We start from the raw sequence: 20,068 nt of genomic DNA, 5'->3' as shown, positions 1-20,068 counted from the left end.
ATAACAGTGCCCTTTCAAAGCACTCTACGACACATTATGCCAAGTATATACCATGATTTTCCACTCACCAACAGCTTTTAGTGCTCCCAACAAATGCCGCAGATCGGAGGCAAGTTGGGGTTGGCGTGCCGTTTGGAGTTCGAGCGTGATGTGTGAACTTTTCAAAGAGGCAAGCCGCTCGCTGCTGCCTCGCCATCACATCCTAGATATCGAGCAGGCTAAATATTTAGACATGTTGGGGACTCCAAGAGCCAATAAGAGCCCAAAGATATGGGCTGAGGTCAGAGCTGGGAGATAGGGAGCCTGTAACAATAGGAACTTTACTGTATGTGTAGCTGCAGACAGGCCTGCTTCCCTGTGGAATGTTGAAGCAGCGAAGCGAAGAACAGCTCCCGGGCAGAGGAAACTGACAAATTTGAAAGTCTTGTAGTGGGAACTTGGCATTACAGGCACAGTTAAATCAAGAAGCAATGTATCAAGACAGAATAAATCAAACTAAACAGTAATATACAACAGTAAGTTAACACATTAACTAGATATAAAGATTTCATCATGACAAAAACTCAAAGTGGTAAAAAGGCATTTTAAGACAAAGCTGAAGGTGGAGAGAGTTGATATTGTGAATGTCTTGTGGGAGAGAGTCCCAAAGGCGGGGGACAGAACAGTTGTAAGGATCTTGACCTCATGGTAGCCAAGTGGGCAGATGGTGTGGTGAGTTAGTTAGCCGAAGAGGATCTGAGAGTAGGGGAAGATGTGTAGATGTGAAGAAGTTAAGCAAGATCAGGGCTCCAGACTGCGACCAATATGCGACCAAAATTTGAGAGTGTGCAAATTTTACATCTAGTCGCACATGTGCAACCAGATGTCTCTGCCATATCAATATGTAGGAGGCTAAACTGCAACAGAGTGACAGATAAGACAGGAACAATATATAAGCAGTGTAGGAAGATATATTGCTGTCAGCACCGTAACACAAACACGTAACACGTGAGCTCCCGCAGCTATAGTCACAGGGTTAGGACCTGACGGACCCGAAGTCTCCATATGTGACGAGCTGGGACAGAGTGTCTCTGCCGTCTGTCAGCAGTTCCCGAGCTGAGTGACGGCAAAAATTTACTAAACCAAAATAGTTTTCATGTTGGCTCTATGGAAAGAAATCGACAGTGTTTTACTGATTTATTGACTTTATTTCTCTGCCCAGCGCAGCGAGCGAGGCACCGGGTCACACACACAGACTGATCTGATCAGTCAGTGTAGATACGGTTCATATGTTTAGGAGAAAACTCGGGACTGAGTCGATCCATTTAATGGAAACTCATCTGTTCTGTGAGATGAGCGAATGACGGCTGCACACTGCGTCTTACCTTGCTCACTCGTGGAGTAGTGCCGTATGTTGATAGGCGTGAGGCGGGGCCCTTTTAAACGCAGTTGCCCAGGTGGGGGGGGGGGGGGGGGGGGGGGGTTACTTTACCGCCGTGAGCACTGTAGGCTACACGGCGGCTAAAACAAGTACTATGCAAAAACGCTTGCAGCACCACTACAGCTCTCTGCTTAAATCAACCCCCTGTAAAGAAAATTCTGAAATTTTGAAACAGTTAAAATATCGTTACATCTCGTGGACTCAGTATCATGTATTGTCTCGTCACACCCCTTATCCTGAATGTATGTAATTTTTTTTAATATTGTACTGTCATGACAGTGATGGTGCTGTCGGTTTACCTTCTATGTTGCATCTTAAAAAGAGCACAGTAAAAATGAAACACTGTATTTAAAAACAACACATTGTAATTTCTACATCTATTATTGATTTATGCTGTGTGCCTCTAAAAATTTTCAGTTGGGTGCTACAGGGGAAAAGTTAGTCTGGAGCCCTACAAGAAACACAGGGCTAGGTTGTGAAAGGCCTTAACAGGGAGCCAATGAAATCGCTGAAGAGCAGGAGTGATGTGATTTACAAAGGGAGTCCTGGTAATAATATGGGCAAGGGAATTAGGGACGAATTGAAGTTTATAAAGACATTTTAGGGGACGACCAGAGAGGATAATTTTGCAATACTCAATAAAGGATGAAACCAGGGAGTGAATAAGAATGGCGGTAATAAATAAAGACAACAGATAAAAAACAGAATAAAAGTTCAATTTCAGTGCAAATCAACAGAGAACAGTTTCAGTTTAAAGACAGTCATGAACACAACCATTTTTAACCTGTTTTCAATAGTAGTTAATGTTGGTGCAAGTCAGAACATTGTGAAGCCTTGGTGGACCAGTGCATTTTGCTTATTTTCAATTAAATAAATGCTTTCAAAGCCTGTCAAATAACAAGTGACAAATGTAAAAATATGTACTAATTATAAGGTATAGATTGCCCCTCATGTACAGTCCTTTTCTGGCTGGCATTAATGAAGTGATGGAGTGAGGGCTGCAGACACACAATGATAACTCCATTGGTAATGTTAGAGCTTTTCTAGTTGCTTAAATTCAAACTTTACTAGCTGAGTGCAAAATGTGGTCCTGGAGACACCTACTGTAGTGAGAACTATGACAGAAGCAGTTTTGAGTGTTTTACCAGGTGTCTATATTAAAGGTGGGACACGATTAAAAAAATGTACTCTACATACATACATATCATTTATAAGGTGTTGATAGATTAATGTTGTGTCAACAGGTTGTTTAACTGTGTGCCAAAACGTTACTTAATGCAGATCAACGTATTCTCATGAACAGGTTCGTTCGATATCGTGGAAAGCTCTGCACAAAAATCCTTATGATATCTTACGAAGTGAATGGAAGTCAACCGTTGGACTGTTGGTGTCAGTTAGGTTTAGGCACCAAATCTGCCATTACGTGACCGGTTTTAGCCGGCATGAATCACTCCATAGCAGAGGGATTTGGGGACCACTGAAAAATGGTAGAGCCAATCAGGTTTTTTAAAGATGTGACGTAGCGGAGAAGCGACTGTTTTGATTCAAACAATGACGGCTTGCCTCGAGGAATCAGGTGTCAACATTGATGCCGCTATTTCATCCATCACGGGGTGGTTTCAATGTCAGTGGTTGAAATAGCACGTCAATAAAGATGACGGACAAGTGTTTTATCCAATCATATGCCAGGATTTTTGATAAGGCCTAGCCTTCTAAAACACCTCTCAAGGAGTGATCCCAGATGCATGAGTGGAGCTAGGCAGAACAAAATTTATTTGGCTGGAGTCAGGTTAGCTTAAACCTAGCCTTGAAATCCAGACCCACATCTATCCAGACGTAGGGTCTTGGAACGATCAATAGACTTCCCCAACTCAAGGGGAGGTTCAAATTACCACGGCACACAATTAACGAAAGATTAGAGTGTCGTCTTCTGTTCATGTTTTAAAGAAAAGGCCAAGTCGTTTACAGTCGAGGCCATTGTTCATCATCCACAGCCATCTTTGTTGTCTGCTATAAAGATTACAACAGCGCATCACTGCCATCATAGGTTAGGCCTGCCCATAACAAATAGTACGATTTGATTGGTGATTCTGGATTTTCTGGCATGTTTAATAAGCTCCAATGGAGAGTGTCCAGAGCCAACGGCAGAGCAAATTGAAATTTGATGGCAGAGGGTCTGGATTTCCAAGGTAGCTTATACCTGCAATAACTGATTGTTCTGTTCCCTTGGGAGCAGCAGAAACTTGTGCACACAATACTGACTTAACCTTTGAAGTTAATATGGCAAACTTATAAGCCAATAGTTTTATGTCCAGGTACAGAGCGACATATTAATAATTTAGAGTCAGGTTTGTGTCCACCTGATAAATGTAAGTGCAATATTCACTCTCTACCAACAGAATTGATTTAAGGAGGCGGAGGAAAGATGGGAGTGAGAGGAGGAATAGATGTGCAGAAGGTTAAATAAGATGATGTATGTAAGAGGGAAGAGGTGTGGATGATGAAGAGAGATTGGTGGGTTCATAAAGAAAACTGAGACAAAGAGGATTGGATAGGTCAACCAGGTATATTTTAAATAGTCCTGACAGACATTTAAATGTGTAGCTGAGATCTTTTCTTTGCTCCCAACATCATTTAACTTATTAATTTATATTTTAAATGAATGCTGCAAATCAATTTCAGGACATATGCTTATCAGGATAGGCTGAAACCACAGGCCTGTAATCTGAGAATATACATTGGTGATCAAAATTAGAGAAGAGGTTGTTGTGAGAACACTTCCTATTCATTTTTAAATCCTATAGCCCTAAGAAAATTATTTAAATCTTTTCTTCTGACACCGTGGTTAAGGTTCTCTAATTTTGCTCACTGCTTTTTTGACAAAATTAAGGTTTTTGTTGAAGTGCCTTTTGTTATTTAAAAAAAACATGCTTGTACAGCAGTGGTATAGCCACAGCGGATAGTCTATGAAATTCTGAACAATAAAAAATAACAATATTTCAGAATGAAACAAGAATACTTTGTTCTCTAATTTTGATCTGCAGTGTACCTCTGTGCATGAGTTGAAATCTATGCAGGAGAGAGCATTAATAATTGATGCGGTTACAAATCACATGATAGGGGGGCTGCAGCAAGACAGAAGATGATGTGTGCTGCAAACTTAAGGGATGAGCTATGGTTGTATTGTCCAGAACTTAACATATCTTTTGATCCTTTAATGCTTTTAAAGAGGTTATTGAGAATATGTACAGTAGATGAATAACTACCTTGACTCTCCAGAGAGTCTTATGTCATTGTATTATGTGTAATCATTACAAGACTATCAGCAGCTACACAAGCTTCATAGGAACCATGAATAAGTAATACTCTGGCCTTTCACAACGTCTGTTAAGATTTCATTAAGAAAAGCACTAAACCATTTCCCCTGTGTGCTTCTCGGTGGCTAACAGTTGGTTATTGTGGTTGTACGTGGCAGCTCAAGCTTGGTTTGTGTTTCTGTAACTAAATGGGATGTAATTGGGAATTTTCAGGAACTAAGCAGAACAGCCCAGTCTTCAGCTTGCTAACCACACGTGGGATTTGACTGGTGTTATTTCACCCATTAAAGTTTTTCTAAAGTTAAAACAATCAAGTTGGAGAAACACAATAAATGATGTTTGTCCAGAAACCTTCCCTGAATAAATGAATGTTACAAAATAATTTGGGTGTGTTAGAGGTCTCTAAATTTAATATGTTTCGGTATTCATCTTTGCCTCTCTCTGCTGCATCCCTGTCTGATCCATTCACCAAGACCCGCTGTTGGATCAGGTCTTACCTCCCGAATGAAACCAGATCTATTAAATTCAATGTGCCCTCTAAGATCTCAATGAGGATTGGTTGATATAACAGTCCATCGCTACTTATCCAACCCCTTACCCTCCCTCGGGTGGAGATGAAACTAGACTCTGTCTCGTCCAGCCTCCCTTGTACATTTAGTTTAGGTGAACCTCCCTGTTAGCACCAGTATTAAGCGGGTCATCAGAGCAGTAAGACCACATCCAGCAATCACTAACTTTAAAGCTCTTGGTGATAATGGGAGCCCCCGAAGAGGAAGCACCACGTCCAGCATCAGATATTACAGTGTTCGGGGCCAACTGTACCCTCCACGGCCTCAGCCACATCTTCCTGCCCGGTGGAGTGACTATTCGACGACTGCTTTGGGCCGCCGCATTCAGCTCTTCCCTTTCCTTCTTCCTTTACCAAGTGGCCGACCGCGTGATCGAATACTACCAGTACCCCCATGTCACCATCCTCGATGAGATGGACAGCCCCGTCATGTTCTTCCCAGCCATCACCATCTGCAACTACAACAGCTTTCGAAAGTCCCAGATCCGTAAGAATGACATCTTCTGGATGGCTGGGCTCTTGGGTGTGGAGCAAGGGGACTTTGATGACTTCATTGAGGCTTTGGGGCAGCCTGTGGACAAGAAGTTTATCCCCAATAAGACCTTCAACATGCTGGAGTTTGTACAGAGGACTAGCCACAGCATGGATGAAATGTTGCTTGACTGCAAATATAGAGGCAAGGACTGCGGCCCAGAAAACTTTACTACGGTAAGTATGGCTCCTTATGTGGGTGTAGCTGTGGGTGAAATCAGTGTAAACTGCGTCAGAGTCATTATGGTGAGCTGTGAGAGAGTGGAGAAGTATTGTCTTAAATATTTTAGAATTTCTTAGCAGGATAATTATTTTGACTAAGTATATATTCAAAAATTCTTAAATCGTGTATTCAATGAAATGATAAATATACATATTACTCAGGTGAAAGCAAGATTTAAACATATGCAGAAGCCAACAACCGTGAGCTGTTTAATAGTCATTATACTGTAATGCCACAATTTAAATGCTTCGATCTGCCCAGGGTAAAATGTAATATGAGTCAGTTTATGTTTATGAAAACCAGAAGACATTGCTGCAGAGCTCTGCTGTAAAAGAATGCTTTTTTATTTTTATAAAATGAGCACTGTCATGATGAAACATCCACATCAGATCTCATTAGGGAAATGGAAGTCACTTTCATTCAAATGGAGTTGTCACTTGTTAATTGTTTCTTCAGTAATGGTCCCATAATCCTTCCTTTTTTAAATAATTAATGGCATGTTTGTGGAAAGATGAAGTAGCTCTAGGGGGAACAACAGGTATGGGGGTGTAAGGCAGGGAGAAGATTCTAAGGAATACTAATAAAGCAATGCTTTATCTCTGTGTACAAGAGCTGGCGCCAAAAGCAGAAAGATATTTCTTGGGATTTTATGGTGATGGCAATGTTTGTACTGTGTCCAATTTTTCATTTTGTTACTACTATTAATAGTCATTTTCCTTGAAAGAGAAATCAGAGTTATTTCCTAAAAATTGTCCTCAGAAAGATGTAAACTACTGAGGTGCCATATGGTTTAACAAATCTCTGCTGACATCATGCATCATGCATTATGAAGTGAACATATGGCATTTTCAAGACCGAAAGGCTTTTTAATACGTTATTGTTTTTCTTTGTAAATACCTCAGAAGATTGATCTTCATATAGCAATTGCAACAAATGGTGTAGTATTTTGCCTCATCTCACAAAATCAAGAACAGTCACCAAAACAGGACAGTGTCACTTTTGCAATAAGAAGTTATTTTCCTTGACTTTTGTGCCTTAATTTTTGTTAAATCCCCCCCTTTCATTTTCATGCCTCAACCAAACAGATTAAATCATGTCAGCAGAATTTGAATGGAACTTAATCGTCCTGCTGCAGAGACACGGGAAGGATTGTATTTCGATGAAATGGGCCATTGATTTGAGTGATGAAAGCCTAGCACCAAGATAGGCTTGTCATGCTGCACAATTTCTTTGAGAACCAGCAACAGTGAAAGGGAGGCAAATGATTTATACTGATTACTTATTAGGTCAATGGAAATAGGCTACTTTAATTGTGTGTGATAGACAATAGTTTAAATTGAATCCACAATAAACCCAGGGTTTGGTGCATTCCATGTGTACTGGCAGATTTAAAAAACCTGGACAAATTAGAGAAATTCAGGGGGAAATATCACCTTTTTAAAAAAAGTTAGTTAAGCAGGCTATATAATGAATGACATCATCAAGGCATGTAGATTTATGATAGTTATATATTCATTCATTCATCTTCAACCGCTTGTCCCTGTCCGGGTCGCGGGGGGGGGCTGGAGCCGATCCCAGCTGACATCGGGCATGAGGCGGGGTACACCCTGGACAGGACGTCAGTTTTTATTTTTTTTTATATTTTAATTTATTTTATTTTTCATATGCGTTATATTCAATACGATACAGACTCACACGTGAGCTGCTTTCTTTGAAAACAAATTTAAAAAAATAACCACTACCTATTGCTGGCTCATGTATAATTACACAATTTACACTTTTTCACAGCAGTGAAGTGTGCAGCTGCTATTCAAGTGGCAATAGGTCCAGAATACTGGGGGCGAAAAGATTAAAACTACTGTGGTTTTAATAAAGATGTCAAGCAATAGTTTACCTTTTTTCCATCAATCTGTGAGCAACTGTGAAATGATTTGTGCTGCACACCGCATGAGGCTGCTTCAGGTAAAAGTGAAAGCGGGTGGTCACCTGGCTAAGAAGTTGGATGTGTGTCCTGTCGCCAAATGATGATTACCGGATAACGGAAACCCTGTCCAAACCTGACATCTACTAGCCTATAAGAAGAGCTTCAGACTTTTACATGAAAATAACTCACCAAAAACAAAGCAGCACACGTAAGCTAATAACGTCAGATATTGATATCAATGTGGTCAGTCAGGTGACCTTGGATCTTTCACATCCCAACACACAAAGGGCAAATTTCAGCTAAATGTCAGAAACTGGAGATGCTTTGAGGGCCTAAGTATAGAGGGGAATAATTAAATATTCATGGAGCTGCCTGAATTCCCCCTCCTCGGCCTGCTGATCTTACTGTGGGAGGCTCAGGGGCAAGTCCTCTCACAGGAGATGAGATGTGATGGAATTGAGATTACCCATTATATACTTCAGGAACATCACTGTGAGATGACTCACCTAAGGTTAGACAACGTCTGATATAAGCTTTCTGCATGTGGAAAAATCTGATGAAATACACTAGAGACTATTTAGACCAATTAGAGAACAAATTATTAATACTTGATTAATTCTAAAATACTGTTATTTTTTTTGTTCAGAATTTGATGGAATATTCGCTGTGGCTATACCACTGCTGTACTAGAATGTTTTTCTTTAAATAACCAAGGCACTTGAAAAAAACAGTGAGCAAAATTAGAGAACAGTAACCATTGTGTCAGAAGATAATATTTAAACAATGTTTTCTCAGGGATATAGGATTCAAAAATAATAGGAAGTGTAGAGGCCCTTGCTTTGAAAGACTTTAGCACATCTGCGCCCACAGGACATTACTAGTTTCTCACACTGCTCTGGTTTGATCTTGTTCTATTCTTCTTGCAGTCTCTTCCACAGTTCAGTAACTGTAGTGGGTTTCTTAGACATTACTTTGTCACCAAGAGTTGTCCAGAGATTCTCTATGGGGTTCAGATCTGGACTCTGGGCTGGCCATTTCATTGTTTCAATATTCTTAGCTTCAAGGAACTGCTTACCCTGTTTTGCAGTGTGACAGGGGGAATTGTCTTGTATGAAAACTGCAGGCTCACTGGGAGACAATTGCAGGTAAGGTATTGCATGTTGCCAAAGGAGGTTCACATGAACATTTGCATTCACCCTACCATGTAGCTATACAAATGGCCTATGTCCTACTCCAGAAAACATCCCCCAAACCATGACATGACATTGCTTAAGTTCACTTTATTTGGGTCCGATGTGAAACATGTTCAGTGTCAGACTAGAACAACTGAACCAAAAGTGTCTAAAGAAGTCAGTTAAATTTGGGGGAGGAAGTGTCATTTCCAGATCTAAACCCCATAAGGCGTGTTTCCACTAGCCCTATAGAGTGGCCGCTAAGAAAGTTTCAGGGTGCGCCCTCTCAAATGGCGGTTTACTCGCCATGTCGTCAGGGATTTCCGAGACTTTGAAGGTGACGTATCACTCTGAATGGGTTTAGATCACCGTTGGTCAGCTGATTAGTGATACAGCACTATGCCCCACTTCCTCAAAGTGAGAAATACAGGTTAGTTTGATTTAAGGTGGCCCGAGTGATTCATAATGTCAACTTATGTACAAGTAACATGAAAGAAAACACTCACTCAACACAGATTTAAGGCGCTGTGAAAGTGTGCATTGACAGACAGGCCCGCCTGCTGTGTGTTTGTATGTGTGTGTGTGTGTTACGTGTAAATGGGAGAGGGAGAGGGAGCACGCAGCAAAGTGCCATGCCAGTTCATGTACAGATCATTTTCTGTGCTGCGTTCTACTGAACCGCTGGATAAAAGTGTCTACTTCACCGTGTTGTTGTGGCATCTGTATTACCACACGTCACACCCCGTTTAGTGTTATCCAATCAGCAATCGGGTATATCTCAGGGGACAAAAGAGGCTCTGCTCCCCTACAGGGCCATTTCCTGAACAGTCAAACGGCCCTCTGAGCGACTCACATGCAAATTTAGGGGCGTTTTTGGCGAGATAGACTCGGGTAGTCGACCGTAGTGGAAACGCACTCAGAGAATCTCTGGAAAATCCTTGGCAACAAAGTAATGACTAACTGTGGAAGAGACTGCAAGAAGAATGGAACAACATCAAACCAGAGCACCTGTGGGTCATTTAAAGTCATTTAAAGCAAGGGCCTCTACACTTCCTAAATTTTTAATCGAATAGCTAGCTCTAATTTTGCTCTTTTTTTGTTTTTTTCACAAAATAAAGGTTTTTGTTGAAGTGCCTTAGTTATTAAAAAAAAAAACATGCTAGTACAGCAGTTGTATAGCCACAGTGGATATTCTATCAAATTCTGAACGATATTTCAGAATAAATCAAGAATTAATACTTTGTATTATTCTTTACTCTAATTTTGATCTCCAGTGTATATGATTAAAAGCAATCAAATGCCTCCACTGATATATTTTACTTTTGAATGCTATGCATTTTGATTTTTTCTATTTAAAACTCTTGGACTACTGTCACTTTTGCATACATATTACCTTTATGATGCTTCAATCTTTCTTTAGTATTTCTGTATGTGTTTGAATTTATAGATATGTGCCTAAATGTGCATTTTTGTGTTAAAATCAGACAAAGAAACACTACAGCATACCTACAGTGACAGGAAAGACCAGATGTTTTTGCTAATGAATTGGATATTGGTGCAGTTGCATTGAAAACTCAGGGCCCCCAAGTGCAATAATTCCCTCTGCATGAAGTAATGAAATATTTTTTTGCAGAAAGATGCTATAATTCACAGGAGGGGAATGCAACTCAGATATTAAAAGGCTGGCAGATGGTAGATGCTGGAGATTTTCCAACCAGTGCTATGGATATATACAGGAACATAGCATTGAATGTCCCCTGATCAGTCTGTGAGTGAACGCTGGTAATAAACTCTGTTGTTCAGATAACAATTTTTGTATCTCAGATAGTGTATATAGCTTAACCTTATATCAAAGAAAACATCATCAGATTTCAACACAACTGATCGACCAAACAGCTTTCCTCAAGGAGGCTTTATTTCATTAGCAAAATGAATCTTATGCCTCCATCTTGTTGCCGTACACACTATGAACCGGGGTGTGATTGATTGCATCATTAATACTCAAAAGCGTAAGCACCCCCCAACACAGCCCGGCTCACTGCTGTGGATTAACCCTGCAAGACTGGCACCGACCGAATAAATCATCTGTCAGTGTTTCTATGCAGGATGCACGCCGAAGTTACCGTAATATCATTTCAATCGATCACCAGCTTGGAGCTGTAGCCTGCTGAGTTGATTCTAACACCTTTATCCTGATACTGTAGATCTCTTGTGGTGTGGTTGAACTTGCTGTTGAGGTATCAGATTATGTTGACACCAAAGCCGGAGCCTTTTTAATATTATATTATAGTGTGTCTGTGGTGGTTGGGCATTTGTTGGGGTCGGCCAAATCAGAAGCAGGTTGTGGTGTTTTACTTCATCCACTGCAGTAACGTCTGGAGGCTGAAGTTGACTTTCGAGGTCAAAGAAAAGAGAAGGGGGAGTAAAGAGGCAGAAGTCATGATTGAGTGTTGGACCTGTTAAGAAAGAGGCGGAAAATAGGCAGTGTGGGAGATAGGATAAGAGACAGGAGAGCAGCAGCTTATACAAGACAGATGGATAATGGAGGAAGAGCGAGAAATGGAGTTGAAGGAGAGAGCTAAGGCAAAGTCGAAACAAAAGAGAAAGGATGAGAGTTGGAAGGAAAAAGGAAGCTGGGCTGTGCTTAGATTGAGGTGGGACTGGGACTCAGCTGAGGACCGACACCGTCATTGTCCACAGCCTGCTTTGGGGCTTGAGCCAGCGCTGTGATGCACAACTGGAAGCACAGGGGAGGAAGGGGAAGAGGTGTGTGAAGGAGCAAATAAAAAATGACAGTGCTGCCTGGCACATGAAAAAGGAGGGGAGAGATCAAATAAAAGCTCCGCAGTACAAACAATGAAATAAACAAATCTGAGGCAGCGAGCGAAGATGACAGGCCAGATAGCAAATACCTAATGTGTTTGTTCCATTACTCAGTGTCAGTATAGGCCAGTGTGGGACTGTAAGTGCAGTATTGGCAGTCCGATCAATGGCGCTGAAGAGGAATAGTAAAATTCATAGTGGGAACGCTGCAAAGGAACGCTTTTTTGCTGACTTGCACGTCAGGGAGCAGATACTACTAGAGGCAGACATCCGAGGTGCCAGTTGACAGAACCTCTTAAGTTAATTAGCTTGTTAGGTGGAGACATCGGACACAAGCGTGGCTCTGTCCAAAACCAATAGTGCCATTTTGTTGTGTTGTAGATTACCAGCCGTCTGGCATTGTTTTACATCCAAACAAAAGCATGTGTTGGGCCTATAATATCCAGATTTTTATATTTAACAAGACAATGATATGGCAAAAATTACTCATGGTTCCATATCACATGTCTTTTTGATCTTAGATTACCTACCATGCCCATATTTAGCTTTGTTTCCACTAATGGCCTCTGGGATCTATACTTTGCTGGCTGAGCCAATATAAGCAATGCCTTGCACCTTCGAAAGTATTGTATCGCTATCTTCTTTCATGTAAACTGAGATTCCCCTCAACACCGCAAATCACTGTACAGAGGAAGCCATATATATTGTTGGAAATTGGCTAATCATTTTTTTGGAGACAATGATGTAATCCCCTTTTGAAGTGTTAAAAAAGTCCTTTACATTTCGTTCCATTTCTTTGAATGCTGGAAAAGAGAGAGAATCTGTGCAGCCTCGCAGGTGTCCAGGGCTGTGATTTGAATTAATAATCCATTCACCTGACACAGGAGAAACAGTTGATGGAATGCTGTTACTCTACGGCCTTTTTAGGCAGCTGGCAAGTGCTTACAGTACAATGCTTAATTTCTGGGCAAGCGGGCAAAAGGGATTCAGGAATGGATACCAAAAGCCTCCAGCTGAGCAAACAAGATGAGAACATGCACATGAAAAAAAAAGATTATCCTTGCAAATGAAAGTACCGGTGAGGAAATATGAGGAGTGAGTTTATCAAAGTGCGACTGCGGGGCTGCGGGATGAAAGCTTGAGTGACAGCGCACTTGTGTTTTTTTTAGTTGGATTCTGCCTGGAATGGAACAAGGGAACAAGATGGCAGGTGTAGCCAGCAGCATCTGTTTTTTATTGATACAGACTGCATCTGCTTTCCGCCTGGTCTTCGGGAGGGGGGATAGACCGTACATGTGCTCTGTCAGAGATGTTCACTTTTGTAGATTACTGCAGTCCTGCAGATTCCTTAACTGAACCTGGAAAAACTAAAATAGTTTTATGAGCAATACGATTTACTGTGAATGCACTCACCTCCAAAACAGCTTTGGGGTTTATTTATTTAATTTTTCTTACAAAGTACATGCCAAAATTTCTCCCTTTTGATTAATTTTATATGAGGTAATTCACAGTATAAGCCCCTCTAAGCTAAAAATCCATTCTTGCTTCCGTTGCATTACACGTACAGCATACTAAGTGGCTGTGTTGCTTATTCAAGGAGGTTAGTTTCATTTAGAGGTAGGCCACAAGATGTCTCCCTCTGCTAAAGAAGCCGCCCGTCCACCAGAGTAACATCCCTGATTGCAAACGTTGTGGCTCTGTCAGTCTTCTAGATTTGCATTTTTTCTGTCCCAGTGCAGCACAGGACTTCTCTGCCCTTCTCTGGTCTTGATTTTAGGTCCAGATCAGACGAGACCAATTCTCCAGGAGCAAGTTGGGAAGACTACATGTGAATCCATGAGGAATCCTGAACTTACGATTGAGAAACTCTGGTGCAATACATGTGGAATATTTCGTGAACGTTCAACAAACTTTCCCCTTTGCTTATTTAACTTTAAATGTTACAGTTATTTTTTAACTATCAAAACACATTAGAGGCTGATACTGTACATATATTGATGATATTAATTAGATCAATCACATGTATTGCAGCCACATTACTGTAAAATCCAACAACAAAAAAAAAGTGGAGCTGAAATAATGATGAAGTCAAGGAGTTGATTTGTAGATTGAAAGATAATAATAATTAGTTGCTTTTCTACATCAGATATGATATTAAACAGAATAGTTTTGGACTGATTGACATTTTTCAACCTTCTGTATTTTATATAAAAAAAACAAACTGATTCATCAAGACACTAACTGGCAGATTAATCGATAATCATCCCTTTGAATATTCTCATTTGTCCAGGTCATCGTTATCCCCAAAGAAATATAAGTCAAAAGCAACTGGACAGGGGCGGCCGGTGGCTGAGTGGTTAGAGCAGTCGCCCCACGTAAAGAGGCTATCATTGTGTGCGGTCCTTTGCTGTGTGTCTCCCCCTCTCTCTTCCATCCCATTTCCTGTCTGTCCTATCTAATAAAACGCTTGAAAACTGCAGAAAAAAGGGATTAGGGTTATTAAATATCCGGTGTGTCGTTATAACCCAGTAGACCACTAACAAAGTCGAAACCAAGTTCCCACCAACGACTTTCAGTCCAACGACTGTCGTTGGCACTTTGGAGTAAAAGGGTTCCAGTGACATCATCGGCTTTGTGAACGCCCTCACTAGAGGTTAAATACCTGGATCTCCACACCAAACCTTTGGACCAGTCCCAGCCTGGTCAGAGGTGTAAATGAACTGATGAAGCCTCTTGGATGAGAGGTAAAACGTTGTCCTAGATCAATAACCAAGTCCAGTTGCTTTTGACTCATATTTCTTTTGGGATAATGGATAATCATGAAAATAATCATAACTCGCAGGTCTGTTTCTATTGAGCAGCCACTTAAGGCTTCAACTAACTAATTATCTTCATTGTTACTTTATCTTTGTCTCGGCACTGTCCGTGGCGTGGGTTTCTGATGTGCATCTAATTGCTAGCGGTATTTCATACAGTGTTAAACATTCTCTCTGGAGCTTGAAGGAGCTCTTCCTCTTCCTCAGTCAGAACTCTGCTCATCTTCTAATGAGACCTCTGGGGTTTAACTAGGCTTTCACATAAGAGAGGACAGTTTGTGTCATTCCTCAGGAATCACTGAGCTGGTCTTAAAACTGGGAAATAAATGTACAGTAGTTCTGCTTTTCTTTTTCCATCAAACAGCAATCAGCTGCCCATTTTTAATTTGGCCAATTTTATTATGCCATGATCCTCTAATTACATGCTTGAATACTGAGACACAGATGAAATGTAGTTTGCATCCTCAGGAAGATAACAATAGAAATGTGTGAGCAGCAGAAATGTGTTTTCAATAAGGAGGATAGCAGTTTTTAGTTGTTAATAGTTTTTAGGCCTGGAGTGCTTTATATTGTTGAATGATTGCAGCACTGTCTTGGAGGGGACATTTTGATGAAATTAATGATTTTGTGAAATGATTTAACAATAAACAGAGTTTTGAGTGAGTCACACTAAAGTCTCAGCCTTATTATACAAAGTTCTGAAACACAGTAATTTGGAGCAGAAACATGATTGCAGAGCGTTACATCAGATTTGAAAGCTTTGTTCTTTCATTGAGTAGACCTTCATGCATGGCCATGATGTATTTCCAATAGCACAAGTGAGGGGGAAATACATAACTCCTGTGCATAATTGATTCTGCTGAAAACAATACACAGGTGGTAAGACTTTATAAAATGAGTCCTATGTTCTTACATAAGGCTGCACTAATCAATATTTTTTTGATATTGATATATAATATATTTAAAATGTTTATGATGTGAAAACAGCTCCATGTTTGCTGTATGTATAAATACAGCTGTTGGCTGTTTGACATGTTTCTACATTAACTTTATAAACAAAAATATCTATGTTGAAAGCTTGTTGCCTTGCCCCAAGTGGCCGTTTTTAAATGAATCCTGTGAGATTAAGGTTCCCACTTTTAAGATGCAAAGCAGTTCACATCAATTACTCTGAATGATGATTACTAAATAATTCATAGTATATTAGTGTTGTTTTTGCAGCTCGTTTCTGCTTCCGCCAAGTGGCCAAAAAAGGTCAAAGCAGGTTTAAGACAAAGTAAAGCAGGAGGCTGAAACTCAAGAATGTTTGGTATTTTTGCTAGAAAGACGAATTACAAGCAAGTAACACTTAATTGATTATCAAAATTGAAAATGTACGTCAAACGACTAATCGATTAATTGACTGATTGTTTCAGCTTTAATAGAAACCTTAGATCGGAGAGATGAAGATCTTTTTGGCAAAGAAAAACTGTAGTTCCGCATAAGTACAGAGTTAACACAGAAATAGGAAGAAGTACCACAAGCAATCCTCGATGTTGCTTCAAAGGTCCAAAGTTAAACATTTAAAATGGAACATCAAAGAAAATAAGTAACCTGGGTCTAAACAATATTGCATATTAGGTGCTTGAAAACATAATTTTGCTTAAATGTACAACACAGTCAAAGGATGAAATTAAAGTCCATTGTTGGAGAGCCACTGTCACAGAAAGAAAGCACATGTTAAAAAGCAGTAATGAGGATTTTTCATGCATTGCTTGTGTGTAACCTCTGCAGCTGGGAGTAATGAAATTGCTCTTTGGCTCAAACTGCTGACGAGGGAAGATTCAGAGACCAGGAAAGCGGTTCGCCTCAAGCCTGCGCTGGGCTTGTATAGGACAAATGAAAGTAATTAACTCACCAGCTAAATGTGCCTCATATCTATTGGCGTTTTTTCCAAAGAAACCAAGAATACAGGAAATCAATGCAGCTGGTCAATAAGTGGAGAAACCAAGCAGTCAGCTATAAGTTTGATAAGTTATTATTGTTGGAGTTATTTGCATGAGCCTATTGTTCACTTAGTTTGCATCTTTACCAAGCAAAAAGACAAATCTTGATTCTACATCTACAGCCTATTGTGTTGCTGGTAAGAATAAAAAGGGTTTATACATTAGGCCAAACAGAAAACGATGCCAAACAGAAGTCTTGCCTGGATGACAGAAGAACAAAATAGGCCTGGTTCAGACATTACATCCAGTACACACTCTCTTTGTTATGATTTAATAATTCTGGCTATAATTAAATTGTCTGGAGATAAACTGAATTATTTTGAAATAATCTTTTATTAAGTTAAGTTTTGCATTTTACTTGAATACCAAATGTGCTGCACTCCCAGTGCATAATCTTAATAAGTCTACAGGTTGACCTTTGGATATTTAAATTGAATTACATTTTTAAATTATTCATGCTCTGTACTGAATGAGCGTGGTCTTGACAAAGTTACACTAACTTGTGATTGCCTGACTCTTGTCATCAGTTTGTAATAATTAATTTCAGCTCTGTAATCATAAGCTTCTATTCTTCTTTTCAAACTTTCACTTGTGTTTTCTTAACACAAGTCATGGGTTTTGATTAAAGGAACGCCTTTAATGTCAGTGTCAAGAAAAACTGGGCAATAACACGCATTTAGTAAGACAGTTTCTATAGATGAAAAATGCACTACCAAGAAATCAGACAGCGGAAAACAACTTCTTCTTTGCTGTGCAGAGGAAAAAATGTATTGAAACTGATGACATAATTGAAGCCTCAAGTAATTTATACATTTCAGTACACTTTCACTAACAGAAATAATTGTGACCACACCGCAACGAACCTGGAGCATTGGAAGTCCACCGAGAGTCCAAAATATGTCATTTGGTGGATTTTTTGAACCCCTGATGCTCCACTGCAGATTTCTCTCACTGACGGAAGCCAAACACCATTAATCTGCACACACTGCGATAACATAGAGCTGTATTGAAATTGGCAGACTACCCCTTTAAGTATGAAACTAGAAAAACAGGAAACTAGCTTAACATAGCAATGTCTTTAGAGTTCGCTAATTAAAATACTACAGTATATCATTTATTGAATCTGTTCATAAACGGAAGTGCAAAAGCAAGTATTGGGCAGCGACTTCCTAGAGCTGGAAACTAGGGCTAGCTAGCAGGCTAGCTTTTTATCCCTGCTTCCTGTTTATGCTAAGCTTACAGCCTGCTAACTCTACTTTTAAATGTATTGTAAAGATATGGGCATGATGTCTCCAAAATCATGGAACTACTCCTGTAAAGTAGGGTTGTCACGATACTGGAATTTCAAAGTTGATACCGATACCGATACCATTTCCAATACCACAGTGAGAAAATTACAAAAAATGAAGGCTAAATTTTTATAATAAAGATTAGAACAATACAAACAACATCAGTAACAACACTTTTTAAAAGTGTTGTCTGTCATTGTGAAAGTAAGAAAGAAAACACAACTGTAGGGTGTATATAAATATGACAAATATTTTCTCTATTGTTTGTTTTATTGTGTTGTAAAGCTCAGGGATTTCTGTGAACATTAAATGATTCCATGAAGGAGGTTAAACCTTGGATTGAGTTGGTGAATAAGTTGTTGAAAGTGTTCCTCCACAGTGTAAACATGGATCTGGTCCATGCTAATGTATTCAGCTATAGATATTGTATTGATACTTTTGCAAGTTAGTATCTAATCTGATATTCATTTCTTGTATTTTTTTTGACAACCCTACTGTAAAGTTAAACATATCGTTTCACATAACTAAGTGTTTGATGATGAGACGGGGCTATTTCAACACAACACAACACTGTTATTGTTTGCCTCGTCCCCATTTAGTTTTAGGCTACAACTTGCAGCATAGTTTTAAAAACGCAGATGAAAAACTGCATTCTCAGAACATTCCATTGTCAGGTAGATCCCTAAAAGGCCTTACAGTTACACTTTCTTACCGTCCCACAACCAAATGCTTTACTTGTTGGGAGTAGAAGTGAGTGCTGGGGATGATAGTAGTTTCTTGGGATGTGTCTGCAGCTTTTTTGTGAAACCTTGTGAGTGCAGGCATTAGCCTATATTGATTATCTAAAAACTAGGCTGACCGGGTTATCGGTCTATCACTAATTCTGGCATGTCTTGACATTTCTGCATCATTTCAGTCAATGAGATGCTCATGAGTCATTTACATTATTTTGTATATTTAAATATTATATTTAAACTAGGTCGAACCCAGTTTATTAAGTAAAATTCATCCCAACTAAACTTGCAACTGGCACCCCCTCCTCCAAGTCAACAGAGTGATTCATAACTTTTCAGAATCATTTTTCATAATTTTTCTTCCCCAGTTTTATACAAACTAGTGCCGGTCCAACGCAATCTTTAAAATCAGACCGGGGCCCTAATTATGATTTAATTTATGTTGTGTGCCTGTGGTGTGACCAAACGTCGCTCCCTTTTTATCTTAACTTAAATCTGAATCTTTAAAAATCAGGCCTCTAGTCACTTTGCAGCCCTCATTATACAGCCAGCAGGGGCAAAGGACCAAAGAGCTGTCTTAGCTGTCTGTGTCTGGACATGCAACACTGACTTTGATCTCTTGAGATCAGCTTTGCTGGTTGAGTTTTTTGCAGTAGCCCACCTTACCACACTGGGTAGTGAAAAATAATCATTAGAAGAAATATCTTTCCTTCCCAATTTCTTGTCAAGGTGCCACATATATGGCCAATTATTAATACCATTTATTGAATTTCCAAAATGTCGAACTATTCCTGTAAGTAAAAAATATCTATTCGCACTTGCTTGATTTGAAGATGAGACGGGGATATTAAAAAATAATCAAGTAATGGATTCAGAACTGGCAGATGAGTTCTGGCACATCTTTACATTTCTGCATCACTCCAGTCAGTGAGACAGATACCCTGGGACCCCCTCTTTTCTGTTATATTTAAACGAGCCCAAATCCAATTTATCTAGTCAAATTCACCCCATCTAAACTTGCAAATTGAACCCTCTCCGAATGTGCACAGTAATCCAACTCTTTTTCACATTTCAGAATCTTTTTATTACTCTATTTGAACAGCTGTGATCAGGTTACTCAACCGGTATTCACATCCCAGACTGAAAAGATCCCAGCTAACATAATAAAAAAAGAAGTCTCTGTGAGAAGCTGAGCCTTGTCCCAACAGAATCCTCTGATAGTCTCACATCAACAGAGCACAGCCAGAGCCACAACTGCATGCAGCA

The sequence above is a fragment of the Echiichthys vipera genome (assembly GCF_963691815.1).
Source record: "Echiichthys vipera genome assembly, chromosome: 15".
Classification (NCBI taxonomy): domain Eukaryota; kingdom Metazoa; phylum Chordata; class Actinopteri; order Perciformes; family Trachinidae; genus Echiichthys; species Echiichthys vipera.
This window is presented reverse-complemented; position numbering follows the sequence as displayed.